The sequence below is a fragment of the Nicotiana sylvestris genome, chromosome 3, assembly GCF_000393655.2.
Source record: "Nicotiana sylvestris chromosome 3, ASM39365v2, whole genome shotgun sequence".
Taxonomy (NCBI): Eukaryota; Viridiplantae; Streptophyta; class Magnoliopsida; order Solanales; family Solanaceae; genus Nicotiana; species Nicotiana sylvestris.
Genome location: NC_091059.1, coordinates 210,765,807 through 210,780,808, shown reverse-complemented (window position 1 = coordinate 210,780,808; position 15,002 = coordinate 210,765,807). Strand labels below are relative to the sequence as shown.

The following is a 15,002-nucleotide window of genomic DNA, read 5'->3' as shown; positions in this document are numbered from 1 at the left end:
AGCAATCACAGCAGAAGAACATAGACTTCTCTTAATGGAACAAATAACAATCCCAGTTAGGATAACCAACTTGGTTTCTTTTTTGCAGTTTTTTGGACAGTGTTCAGTTACAGTATTTCTGGAAATTTCTTTATGTTTTTTTTTTCAGTTTTCTTTAACTCACAAGATCTCCCTTCAAGACTAAAATTTTCAGCCCCTTTTAAGTTCTGAAATGGCCTATTTATAAGCCAAACAACCAGTGCAGTCAAGCTGCCTGGATCCTGCCAATTTGCAGACTGCCCATACCTATTAAATCCCACGCCTAAGCATCTTTTTGATGCCAGCCATTTGTTCCCCACGCTTGGCCTTATTCTTTAATCAAGAGTTATGGGTTCATTTAAGTATTCATTTTAAACCCCCATACTCTTGTGTCTTGTTCCCCATTTGCATTAGTTTAATCCTAAATTAGTACCCTACTTGTCAGCTCACTTAAACTAAGCTTTTTCCTGTTTTTCTCGAACCCCAGACTACCCTTGTTAACCTTGATTATTACTGCCCTAAACCCCTTGCAGCATCAGGGCATTTTGAACTTCTGAAAGTTCAATTCAAGACTGCCCTAGCCTGATTCTTTTAATTTGTTTACAATGCAGTTACAAGCTAGTAGTCACAGCTAATGTCAAGCATCCAATTAACAATCAACAGGTTCATTCACTTACGTGAAGTTGTACGAATTAGAATATTTGAACATTCAGTCGTAGGAAGTTAATCGACGACATTTATCAAGTCGACTATACTAATTATAACAGGTAACAATCAGTCGTTCATATAAACCAATACATACAGGGACCTGAAGGGCTTCGGACAACTTTGGTCAATCACTGGGAACCTATATAAGTTATTTATGCGACGACTATCCTAATCGGACATGTTTATCATAGGATACGTTCAAATCACACACAGAAAACAATCGACCAAATAAAAGGTCTTTGACAGAGATGGAAGAAATCCGAATGAAAAATAACAAAAATAACAAACAAACACAACGAAACATGCTGACAACTTAATTAGCAGTTGAATAAAACAAAAAGGAAAAGAAAAACTTACCGAAAAATGTCCAAACAGAATTGACCCAAATCTGACTCAACTCTGACCCTTTGAGGCCGAACAAACTTTAATCAGGGTGTTCTCACATGAGAACACCTTGATTAAGGTCTATTAGACCTCAAACCCCCGTTAAGGCTAGCCGGATTCCCCAGGTTCATGTGTTCTAAGGTCTGGATTTTCAGATCTGGTTTTTTAGAAGTTGTGGGTAGATTCGGACCAAACCAAGCCTGGTTTGGTCACGATGGGGGTCAGGCGAGTGTCTGGTATGAAGATGGTGAGGTTTGGTATAGGTCGGGGTTCGACTCGAATCTTCAAATGAAAATTCGAGATGAAGGAAGGGGATTCGAGGCTAGGGGGTAATAGATCCATGTTCAGGAGAGTGAGGGGGTCCTAGGGTGTTCAGGAGGTGGTCACCGGCATTCATGCCGCCGGGTTCTGGTGACGGGGAAACTAGGGCGGCTGCTAGGGTTTCGGGGGTTTCAGGGCTTGGTGAGGAAGGAGCTGAGTGAAGGGGGGGTTTCGACTAGGGGGCGTGGGGTGTGATAGAAAGCTTATATATGGTCTAGGGGTTTAGATCTGAGCCGTTGGATCAGATGATCTCAACGGCTTGGATCTGATGGTGAGGGGTGAGACGAGGTCGTTTGGTATTAAAACGGGGTCGTTTGGGTTTAAGTGATGGATTGGGTTGGACCGGCTAAACAGGTCGGGTCACGGGTGCGGATGTGGACCGTTGGATCAAGAGGCTTAGACGGCTCAGATCGACTTGCCTGAAACGGCGTCGTTTGAATTGGTGCTTGGGCAGGCCGGATTTGGACTGGACTTGAGTGCCGATTTTGGGCCTATTTCGTTTCATTTTTGGGCCCAAACCGATTTTCAACTCTTTTCTTTTTGTTTTTTCTAATTTTAAAACAAAAAATGAAAAATAACAAATAAATAGTAAAACAAATGAAATTAAAACAAACAACAATGTAACACTTCAACACCATTATCACACCAAATTAAAATGTTCAAGTAAGTTAAATCACAACCTAGAACGAACAATGCACATATATTTTTGAATTTTCTTTTAACTACTGAATTACGGTTTGATTACTATGACAGACATACCTTGTGTTTTGACTGATAAGATCAAAAAATGCAAAAAAATGGGATGAACCACAAATGACTAGCAGTACATGTCGTGAAAAATTGGAAAATTTGTACAGCGAGGTCACTGGTCACTATTTTTGTTTTCTTTTGGAGTGCTTGTCCGTGAAGCAAAAATCACGTGCTTACAAGTACCCCCATCATAGTGAACCTCTCCTTGTGATCGGGATGAGGTAAATGCCTCCCAGCCGGGGGGCGGATCGAATCGGATTTTCCTTAGGTAGCCACCGACCTACAGTTATCCTTAAACTTACGTGCTTGGTAGAGAAGAAGCGAACAAAAGTATGCTCGCTTGCTGTCTTGTTCTCTATCACGAATTGGGATCGCTCGCCAGCTAGGTCAGATTGGAGCAAGATTTTATGAGAACATATTCCCCATATTCGGGGACAAGGGGCGGAACGACCTCTCGATCTACTTACTGCAGCTCAGGAAGAAAAACGTCGTCTAGGTGTTCCCTGTTGCTCCGATCTCCCCTATGCCTAGGACGTTGTGTGGGCCAATAGCCATAGTTAGTTTCTATTTTTATTTGGTTGTTTCTTCCTTGTTGTTGATACCGTCAAGACCCAGCCAGATGATGTCTGTTGGTTGGTAGTGAGAGGACTCTTAGTACCTACATACCCAAAAGAGGGCACTGGTTAAAAAACAATCATTTGATTTTCTTTCTTGCTCTCCCTTAGCAGCAGGAAAGGAGTCTATCTATCTGCCTAGCTTTGGTAGATTTCCCCCAACGCAATCCACAGAAATTCCATGAATCCCTGGGTGGTTAAGTCTGACGACTCAGCAGCAGTGCGGAATTGATTTTCTTGTCTGGTGGATCTGATCTATAGGTAGGGGCAATACATACCAAAAGGTTCGAAGAAGGAAGGCGCATACGAGTATATAACCAACCTACCCTTCTATATAACCTATTCACATTAGTGAAGCGGTTGGATGCATAAGGGAAGTGCACGTTTGTGAGACCTTAGTCGGGATGCATATGTGAGTCAACCTACGAGCACGGAAGAGCATGGTACCACTACCCCTCTCTAAGTAAAGGTAAGATTCTTATCCTTGTAGATGACTCCATCTAAAATACAATAGGGACAGCCTTTTTCGGCTGCTCGTTTCGTATATTGAAGAGAGAGTAGTCTTAAGTAATGTAATATGGGTTAGGTCAATAATAGCTATGCTATTGCCCTGCTGATTTAAGGCCTCCGCCCGATCCCGAATGCACATTTTTTTTGGGTTCATCTTCAATTGATGTATTCTTAACCTTTCGAAGACCTTGCATAAATTTTCGATGTGGTCAGTTCTTTCTTTTGAAAAGACTACCAAATCGTCCACGTAAGGCTCGCATATGTTATGTAGGAGGTCACTGATAATTTGTGTCATCGCTCTTTGATATGTTGCACTTTTGTTTTCTTTTTTTTGGGCATATCGTAGTAAGGAAAGGAAGTGAGGGAACTCATTCAAATCGAATAGTTGAAACTACTATAACTCCTATTTTCTGCTTTAAGAGAAGCCTTCTAGCTCGTTTTAAAGCGTTGAAGAGAGAGATAGGACATTCTAAAGATAGTTGTTGAGGAAGCATCTGATTTCTAACTACGAGTCTGTTTTCAAGCTAACTGAATGCCTATCTGTTCCTAGTTCTATTCCACTATCTGCTCTTACTGCTCTCATTGCTGGTGTGACAGTCTAAGTAGACGGTGCTCTCTTTCCTGTTGTTTTTGGGGTTCATAACTGGTGCTATTGAATCTGCAGTTAAGGGAATATCACCAGTTCTTGGAATAAGAGCTCTGGGACTTCATGGCTTTGAGGGAGGTTTAGCCTAGCCCTAAGCCTTTTTGGAATAGAATGCTTCTTTGTCAAAGCTTCAAGCAAGAAGGAGGAAGACCCTCTTTTTGTCAATGGATCACTTAGTCGGAATAAGCGGGCTTAGAAAGCCAGTTGGTAGTGGCTAAGCTAGTTGAGGGACTTGAACCCTCAACCTCATCCTTGGCAAGGCTATGCTCTACCAATAAGCTATTTCCGCCAGCTAGGGGGGAGAGGGCTAGCTGGGCCTGCCTTTTCAATCAATCTCCGGCCGCTCAGTGCCGCTATTGGTACGAGTTATAAGGAGTCTTGGTCTCAAGTCAAACTGGGGCGTCATTTCATTCTCGTAACGGTAATGAGTGCACCGCAAGACCAGACAAGTTGCTCCCTCACCTCACAGTGGCGGCATCTATATTTTAAGTCATTTCCTAAGATGGCTCCTCTTATTCTACGATAATCCAAGCTGCAGCGGCACCTCACAAACTTCTTACTGGGGAAGTACTATAATAGGCATTTGTGAATGTTTGGATGCACGTGTTTTGTTCATATTCCTCCGCAGTTAAGAGCAAAATTGTCCCCAAGGCTACCACTTGTGTCTTTCTTGGATATGCTCAGTCCAGGTATATATATGCTATGACGTGAAATCCAAGAGAGTCGATGTATACTTAATGCTCTTTTTAATAGGGTCATTCTCATATTAGAAGACTAGGTTTGGAACCCTCTAGGAACTGAATCGCTAGAAAGATCTCTTCTTTGTTTAAACCAAGTGGACCCTAAACCAAAGCTTTGATCGCTGCGCTTCCCCCTTATTGTTAGTCCTCTTACCATATACCACTTCAAATGCTTACTTACCCCTTACTTAACATAGGCCGATTCACATCGTTTTTATAGGAAAACTCAGCAGTTCGAAGAACTTATCCCCCTTGCTCGGTCTCCCTTGCACTAAGCTCTTCAGCAAGTCTTCCAGTAAATCGACGACTGGAGTCTGGCTGTCCTGACTGATAAGCACTACTAAACATCAGTTCAGTGCCTAATTTCTTCTATAACACCCTCTATTAGAGGGCAGACTGATGTCTTGATCGGGCGTAATGCTCCCCATTCGTCATAAGGCATGCTTTCTCACCACCTAATGATGATCAAATCACGATCATGGGGTTGTCCGGTTCTAATTCCATATGCATAATAGAATGGAAATCAAGACCCCGAAGCTTCTTGTTGATACCCAATTTTTTCCTGTATTTTTATATGCAAAATAGCATGTATGTGCATATACAAGCATGTCCCAAGATCCCATTATTTTCCCTTAATTTTTCAAAAAAAAAAATTAAATCAATTTACTGCTTTATTCTATCAAGAAAACCCAATAATTGTCCCCAAAATTATCATTTTGGTGATTCACTTATTATATTCTCATATTTATACTAAAATATAGCTAACTTAATTTTTTTATATTTTTACAAATTTATTTAGTATTTTTTAAGCTAAATTGCATATAATTGCAATATTAGCTTATTTCAAGATTTAATTGTGTTTATAATTATAAAATTTTCTCCAGTATTTTTATTTTCATCATTATATATTATTAATCATTTTAGTACCTTTAATTTACTCCCAGAAATTAATTTACTATTTTTTATAATTTTAAAACGGAAAAATTGGCAATTTAAATAATAGCCCAATTCGTTTCAATTTTAGCCTAAAATCTTACCCCAAATTGGACCCCAATTTCCAGCCCAATTTCAAATAAAACCCGACCCAGGCCCCAATTACCCCTACCCGACCCAAAACCTTATTAAATTCTGGCCATTGATCTAAAAGATCATCGGCCCTCACTTGTTCTTACCATTTTTAATTCCAAACGACCCCCCCCAATACCCCTCATTTCCTCACTCGTCTCTATCTCTCTACCTCTGGTTCTCTCTAGAACCTTCCCCCTTTCACCTCCTCTCCGACAAGTTCCCTTCATCTTCTCCGGCCACCTTCTGACCTGAATCCATGGTGGTTTCACCACCCACCAAGCCACCTATGGCTCCTCACGTTTGGTTACTGGAGCTTCATGACTCGACCACGAAGAGTTGGGTCTGGACCTCTATTGATTCAAGTTCCACGGCCATCTCCGGCCTGCTCCGGCGAGCCATGCCAGTTTCGAGCCTGGCCTCGACTCTTCTTGCTTAGATCCAAGCCTTTCTCATCATTTGGGTTCCTCTGAAAACCCAAGCTTTTGAGGTTTTTCTGATTACTTTAGATCTATTCCAGATCTATGCTTTCCCTAAAGCTTTTTAAACGATTTTCTTTCAAAAAAAAACTATGCTTTCGAAACCATTTCTTTTTTTCGATCTAGGGTTTTCTGAGTTATTTAGATGTTTCTCTGATTTTCTCTTTCTTTCGTGTGTTTCTTCTACTGTATTTTTTACGGTGTTCTTGTGTGTTTCTTATTAAGTTTCATCTACTGTGTTCTGATTAGTTTTCTTCTACTATGTTTCGCATTAGTTTCTTCTACTATGTTTCTTCTACTAGGTTTCCTCTACTGTGTTCTGATTAGTTTTCTTCTACTATGCTGTGTATTAGTTTCTTCTACTATGTTTTTTTTGAGCGCTTCTACTGTGTTTCGCATGTTACTCTTCTACCATGTTTCTCATGAGCTTCTGTTGCTGAAGGAACATGTTAAAGGTTTCAGTTCTTTTCTGAGACCTCTGAACCTATTTCGACTTAATTACTTGCCCTCTCATCTCTACACTCGATTGATGGTAGAAACCCTAGAATTTGGGGGGGTTTTTTTCCAAGTTTGGAAACCATTGGATATGTGATTTGCTTGAACTGGTTTTATCTCAAAAGAAACCCGAACTCTTTCAGACCTATTTCGAGTCTCTGAACTGAGTTTTGAAGTCCTTGTTTTTAATATAATTTTGACTTTTGCTAAACTCTTCTAAGGACTTTTACACTGGATTTTTGTATGCTACTAGATGTTACTTCTCTTCTACATTGCTAACCTATGTGACAACCATGCTCTTGTAGTCTATTATCTACTGATTTTGCAATGACACGACATCTTCTTTCAGCTTAACATGTTTGTATGCTCTTTATATGTGCTGGACTTCCCCTCTAAAATGGCTTTCAAATCTTGATTAGTTTCAGACTTCCTTCTGTATATGTTTGATTGATTTCTTTCCTTATTTGCTGATTTCCCTATGACTCGATTTAAGTTACTTGACTTTCCTTAACTTTTCTGACTCGGTTCATTCATGGACCATTGATTACAAAATCTTTGATCCTTGATTTACTAGCTACTAATTGATTTTTCTTACCTTATTTATGTAACCAGGTATTTCAAAATTCTATCCTTAAGTAATTTTTTATGTATTTGCCCTTAATTGAATGCTTTGCACAAGATGTTTATTGATTTCTTCCCTTAAATAGTTTTCTCGTTTGAATATGAGTTCCTTAATTAAAGGAAGTCTTGTGAGATTGATTCTTAATTGATATTCAATTCCTTAACTGTTTTCTTACCTTATTTCTGCCTATTTTTCACACTATAAATACACGACTCTTTCATTGACACAAGGAGGAGGATGACTCATTCATAGTCTTTCTGAACTCACCCTTATACTCTCTTCTTGTCTGCACTGTGGCCTGCTTACAAGACCTACTGCTTTTCTCTATTTGTTTCTTTGAAACTAGTATGTCCTCATTTAAGTTTTAGCACCACGATAATGTGTTTATTTACTGCTTTTGTATCCATGTCTACTTACTATTTCTGTACAGTTCAACACTTAAATTAGTATGCTGATTTCTTTCTGCCTGTTTCTATTATGAGTCCCAAACCCCTGCCCCCTATGTGTTTGAGCTATGGTTTAAGGCATGGCAATATGCAAATTATTGTCCATGAATTAAATTTGATCCCTTGGGATCCTAGCCTCTAAATAGTATGTTCTAATAGGCTTATGGGTGTGCTAGCATTCTCCATTGCTGGGTATGCCCACAGCCTACCCTTGCCTCTTTACAATCTCCCCATTCCCCTGAACCCCTATGTGTACTTATTTGTAATCGTTTCCCTTCCCCTTTCCCCCTCTCAGAATTTTGTTCATGCACTTGCGCTCTCTCTTAGTCTTCAAGTTCTGCCCCACCCCTCTTGCGAGCCTTTCCTTGGGACCTTGAGTTCCCTCTGAACTTGGACACTTGAGGGCTGGCCTTTCCACTGCACTTATCTTAATCTGGTAATACGTTTGGGTGTGAGCACTGCCCGCAGTTTATTTGAGACTATTAGGGAACTCTGACACACTCAAATGGGAGAAAGACTTTGGATCATGAATCTCTTGGAGTGGTTTACCTTATATTTCAGACATGAAGTCTGAATCAGGCTCTCCTTGGTTGTACTTTTAATTTCTAATGTATTCTTTTACTTTATTCTGGGCTGTAATAATTTTGTAATAAACATTTGGGGCTGATTAGTGAAAAAGGTGGGTAATTATGTATGCAAAAAAGGTAGATACCATGCCTATATGAATTTTGAATTATGCATTCTCACATAGATACCACGTCTATAGGAATTCTGAATTCTGCATAGATACCACGTCTATAGGTTTTTGAATTCTGCACATTCAAATGCATAAAGCGTGTCTATAGGGAATTTTGAATGTCCATTTTCATATAGAAATCATAATCATAGGTTTGCTACTCTCGTCTAGAAATCATACCTATAAGTCAATTTGAATTCTGCATATGCATATAGAAAATATGCCTATAGGTCTTTCTGAATACTGTATATCCATTTTCTCATATAGAAATCATGTTCATAGGTCATAAACAAATTTATGCACCTAGATACCATGCTCATAGGACTTAAACATTCAACTTCACTTAGGTATCATGTCTTAAACAGACTTCAACATCTAGATATCATGTTCATAGGTTTAAGACAAGTCTTTTGCATTTTTATACTACGTCTACAAGGTTTTAAAATCAGTAACGCCTAGAAAGCATGCCTATAAGAGTTTCTAATTGAATCTGATTCGCCTCACTTAATGTTAGATATAAAATCAGTAACAATAGATACTGTTAGTTGCAGAGCTTATAATCAATTTGTTTAAATTTTGCCTTTCTTTTAATAATCTGAGTCTCTCACTTAGCCAGTTTAACGAGTATACATATAGGGTTTCAAATAATTCATTTCAAGTTTTATTGTCTTTTGAATCATGCCTATAAGACCTTTGTCCTAACACTTAGGCAAGCCTTAGGGTAATAGCTGTAAAATGAATCTGTGCTATTAACTACAACCAGCAGGCAGGCTTAACTCGGGCTTCTTATCTGAATTATGTAATCAATCAGTCTGCCTCAAGCTTTAAGTTCTTTATCAGACCATAAATAGTATGTGAAAGTCATGCCAATTATGTGCTTTCTTTGCTCAAGGAGGTATATCTGAGCCTTTTACTTGTTATGTGCTTTCCCCAACTTGCTATACATGTTTTTGTATGTCGCCTTAGAAGTTTGCCTTTGAAACTATAAATAAGCCTAATATCCCTCCCTCGTAGGATTAGTAGTAATAAATGCCTCCGGACTGATAGGATTGGGATGGGTAATAGCATACAATAAGTAATCGAGATCATTTCACGCTTTAATACCTTAACGGGGAGGGAAGGGTAGATATGGATATGATGACCACACAATAATGTCACATGTAGCCCCTCATTGAGGAGTGATTACTGAGCATTGTGTGGGGTGATCCATATTATTAATAAACCTAGGACCCCCATTTCCCTTCGTTTCTTTGTTTCTTCTAAAGATTTTAAACTATTTCTTTTAAGAAAATCAGCTTCCTTTTAATTCTTTCCAATTTTGTTTGTAACCATTATGTGAAAATCCCCTCTTATTTGAAGTTTTATTTGCCTACATGTTACTTGCACCTAAGTTCACAACAATAGTCTAGCCAGGAACCACACTAGTGGATTCTGAGGGGTGCCTAACACCTTCCCCTTGGAATAATTTCAAGCCCTTACTCAATCTCTGGTTACTCAAAATCAAACCCTCTTGGTGTCCTAATGCACCTTAATCATTAGGTGGAGACTCTTCAATTCAAACCCAAATTCCCAAAAGGGAATGAGTTGTCCTCCCAAATGTCATAAACCCGATTTCGCTCGAGAAAAAGGGGGCGCGACACTTCTTTAGTTCCAAATGATGTGGATCCAATCTCATCTCCTGAGCTATACCTATAACTTATGCAAATTTTGATTTTCCCGAACTTAGTTAATAAATAAGGCGAGATGGAGACCCTGATTTGGACCCTCGTGATCGAGCTTATGATTGTAAAGAACGTGGAGCTGATTAGATCCACAGCCGAGATGGGGCCATCCCTGGAGTCAAAGAGTTATCACCCGCTGTATCATTGACGCGGACGGGGCTTCCTCGCATCATACCGTCGTTTCATCGAAAGATGATTCGACGTCGTGATGCAAAGGCTGACCGGTTCTGCTTTATCTCTCATGGTTTTCGATATCGCGGGTAGTCCACTTATATCGTAAGATAAGTATGGCTACCTTCGAGTCGATCTTTGAGAGATGTAGCTCCTACTACGGTGTTCAGTCTATTTGTAGTGAATTAACTACACCTTTTCAGCACCTACAAAAGACATATCTCCCGTGGATCTCGGAGATCCCTCTTTCTCGGGGTATTTCCTGGGTCAAGTATTCCGCTCGTTTGCTGTCAGGAATTCAGTAGAGTGGCCTTGAAAGAAGCAAGCCTACTCTTCTTCATGTGTAATGCTTTCTTTAAGGATATCTTTCTTTTCGTAAGCCCACAAGGGATTTCATCAGGGTAAATTCCAATCTAACTATTAAATAAATAATTACGACTAATCGTAAGAGGAACTATTCTATATGTAATCTTCAGAATAGAGCTCTGATACCACTCTAATGAAAGCAAAAATCCCGAGAAAACGTATCTAGAAGAGCTTGAGGATTTTAAGTTACCTTTAGGGCTAGTTAGGTAAAACCTTATATACGCAATTATCAGATCGATCTTTGAAGGACACGATGGAACTTTCCTCCTTGACTTCAGTTTAGGAATATTTTCATCCGGGATTGGAACGACCTATGTTGTAACGGAGGAGAGAAGGTGAACCAGCTTCCTTTGGTCGCCTCTCCCGTCTGGTCGAGTAGCTTTCGCTCCTTCCTACTTACTTTATTATAATATAAGCTTAAGCTGCTACGTGGCCTATTGGGAGCTTTTTAGTCATAGTGGGAGCTTTCGGAAATCACTTAGCAGGTCTTCATCATAGGAAGAGGGAAGAACAAGGGAGAAGATCTTATTTAAAAGAAGACGATTCCAAAAGAAAGTCAAAACGGGGAATAGGATGCCTTAAAGGTAAATAAGAAAGATCCTAAATAAAAATGAAAATACCTGCCTTTCTAATGAGATGTGATCTGTCTAGGGCTAGCTGAACTAAGCCTCATCAGAGGAGGAAAGATTTGCTGCTTTCATACTTCTTCTTCCTGCTACGCCCTTGCTTTCCCACCGCTCCGTGGGGGGCCTTTTCTTCTCACTTGAGAGATGCGATTTGAAAGAAGAGAAGAGGTTCTATCAGTTAATCACCATCCCTTCCTCTAATGAATTAGATCCCATCTGCTAACTATAACTCAACTCCGAGGGAATAATGAAAAGAAAAAAAATCCTCTACTCGAAAGCCGTTGCTGATCTGATCTTTTCTTTCCTGGGCGTGGGCGAGACAAAGTCTTCTTAGTCTTCCGCTTTTTCGGTGATATCTATAAGAAGGAATACCTGTCTCAAGGTAAACAGGAGTTCCCGGCTCAAGCGAAATGATACCGGCGCAAGGTAATTCAATTCTTTAGTTTGTGGCAGAGAGTTTTAGAAGACTCTCGGTTATTAAGGTCACTGCTTAACAAAGCGATCTTGATAGCCGCTGACGTACTAAGGAGTTATGTATTGGAGCTTACCTGTTTGCTCTTACGGTAATGAGGACGGCCCGACGTTCGGGGATGTTGCATTGCGCTTTCTATTTAAAGCAGTGTGCATCCTCGCTTCAGAGGGCTTGTGGCGGAGAATTTAACCATTACTCACTTCGCGTACCCATCTTTCTGACACGCTCCTAGGGTATCATAATCCCCTCTTTTCATCGAAAAACTTATATACATACAAGAGGGATGATTATAGTGATTGTGTTAGTTCAGATCTATCTTTCCTTCGGAACCTTGGCAAAGGTTGTTTGCCTTGCCAAGAAGGATACGTTCTCTAGCATTATCACTCAAGTCTTGGACTTGGATTCTGTGTTGTCTTTGATGTCTGATATTAAGGTAGTCTAATTCCAAACCAACTGCAGTACCTAAGCTATCCTTTAACACATTACCCATTCCATAAATAAGGGGCCCTTACAAGAAGTCCCTAGACTAGGGAGATCAAACATCTCCTCGGGAATAAGACGTAACTCCTGGGGTTTCTTTTATAATAAAAAAAACCAAGATCCCCTTCCAATACGGGCTCAAAGGCCGACCTCTTCCGAGCCAAAGCTAAAAAGGAAGTCGGAGCTTGGTCCACATCGAGAAAAAACGTTCGTAATGAACGGATCTCCGATGGTCGAGCCTGCCAAGGACACGGAACCCAGCACCACCTACCCGAGCCAAGGTACTCAACCTTTGGAAAGGGTCTTTAATGTGAATTGCGAACAACCCACAAGGGTGGTATGATTGAAAGATAGTTTGAATAGGGGCACAAGTCTAGAGCTGTGGTATGGAAAATAGATGAGAAAAAAAAACCTCATCTCTTTACTTAGTCAGAGTCATTGTTTTACTCTTTCTATCTGCATGACTGCTTTCTTATGATGAGTAGTGCCCATCACTTGCCTCTCTGTGCCCTGTATGAAGGAGCATCCACTGCGCTTACTAGTGGGTATGATTAAAGTCAAGAGCGGGTCTCTCAGAAAAAAGGACCTTATCTGTATCTGTCTCTCTTACTCGAACTAGCCACCCCTTGGGAACCGTCTCCCCTTTTACCCTGCAATGAAGGGCGGATGGCTTAGCCTTGCCTTTAGAAAGAAGAAAGAAAAAAAATGCCTTTGAAGGGCTTAATCAATAGGAGAAGATAGCCGCAGACAGAAGTAGCGGCTATTGCTATTTCATTCCCTCCCACTCTTTTAGCTCTGATCGTAAACGCTCTTCTTCCAATAGGAGTTATTCTTTGCCTTGACGCTGTGAGAGCTTCCGGTCCTTGAGTATGAGTACTCCTATCCGCTCTTGGGTTCATAACCGGTCCTATTGAATTAGTTGCACATGAGTACGGTCTTCTCGGGGTCGGGGTTCCCTTTACCGGGATTTCCCCTTGGCAGATAGAGCGGAAACAGAAAGCGATATATCCGCTGCTATTATCCGCTCTTAGGTTGCAGTTGCTCTTTGAGTTCTCTCTTTCTTTCTTTATGGGTCTTCCCCGGCCGTTAGATCAAGATAAGAAAGATAAGAATGGTATTAGATAGATGTCTTCTTCTTTACTGAGGGAGTAGGTATGGGGCGCCCTTACTTTTTGAATGGGTTACCTTAGGCATTACTAACTAATCCACTATGTCCGCTATCGAATAGCCTAGGCAAGATAGAAAGTCTCTCTTATTGTGAGGCTTCCCTTCCCTTACTCTAGGGCTTTTCTTCTCTTCTTCTCTAAGGGCAGTGAAAGCCATCTGATATAGGGCTTTCTCCTGTAATCTGTCTCTCGATAAGAAGCTTTCTTTTGATCCGGGTTAATCTCGTCTTCTTGAAGAATTACGGATTCCTAAACCTAGTAAGGGAAAGCGATTCTACTCCAATTGCATTCATCAGTCGGATGAGAGTGAGAATAGAAAGGAAGCCGGGAGGAAGAATGGAGTATAGCATTACCTCTAGAGTACAACCCGGAGCCTTCTTTTCGTAAACCCTACTCCTGCGCCCCTCAATCCCATATCTACTACTTAGTCAAGCCCTTAACTACTTCTATATCTTAGAACAACCCTGCTCTCTGATCGACGTTTTATAGTCTGCATATCTATGGAAAGAGGAAGCTAGGAGAGGATTCTAAACAATTCTATCGAGCCGAACAACAAAAAGAGAAAGATAGAATACCTTTCTTAGCTAGCCTAGCGTGCTAGAAACCTACAGGGAACAAGAGCTAGATCGAAGACATTCCTTTCGTTCTTTTATACCCCTCTCTTCTTACTTGCTCCTCTTTCTAGGGATCTAATGGTCGTAGACCACCTTCTTGTGACTATGTTGAAGAATTATTTTCCCCCTTTGAGTTCTTGAGTGAAAGGGTCCAAGCCATAGGAAAATATCCAGTTTCTCTCGCAACATATCTAGTTTATCCTGAAGCAGCATTCCCATAAGTAGAGGATGAAACCTTTGCTTGTTTATCCCGATGAGGGTTTATGAATCACTCAAACGAGCCTTTCTAGCAGCATCTGAATCGACATCCCTATCCATATGTTTATGCGTAGGGGCATCCAAATCCGAATCTGTATAATCTATTGGGGAATCCCCATCCTCACCCGAATTGGCTAAATCTAGTATAGTGGGTCTTGTTCCGATGCGGGAAAAAATCTTTTTAAAGGGCATCTCGGTGAAAGAGGACTGAGAACCATAAGGCGAGCGCTAAAATGCTAGCACAAACTGCTCCCACAGACACGTATGATAAGGGGGTGTGGGGACAACCAGGCCACCACTTTTACTAGATATGGGTACGGACGACCCAAGAGCCCGCCACTAGAACCCAACCCTTAAGAGGCTAAGGTCCAAGGGGCTACCGCAGGAAGTCAGCTTCACCTGTAACCTTAAGGAATACAGAAAGTTACCCGGAATTCCTAGCAAGGACTTTGCCTGCTATTCATTCCTAAATCCCTTTCACCCTTAACTAGCTTACTCGATGGGACGTCAACAGCGGGAATGCCAAATGCAAGACCTGGACCTGGTTCACGCTTGAAAGCAGCAAAGACCTCTTTCTCTTCGGGAGCTTTCGTA

The 15,002-nt window shown here is 40.7% G+C and overlaps 1 pseudogene; it reads right to left on the bottom strand.

The window, feature by feature from the left end:
- Window positions 1–2,369: 2,369 nt before the first annotated feature.
- Window positions 2,370–6,017, bottom strand: LOC104221127 (uncharacterized; annotated as a pseudogene).
- Window positions 6,018–15,002: the final 8,985 nt, after the last annotated feature.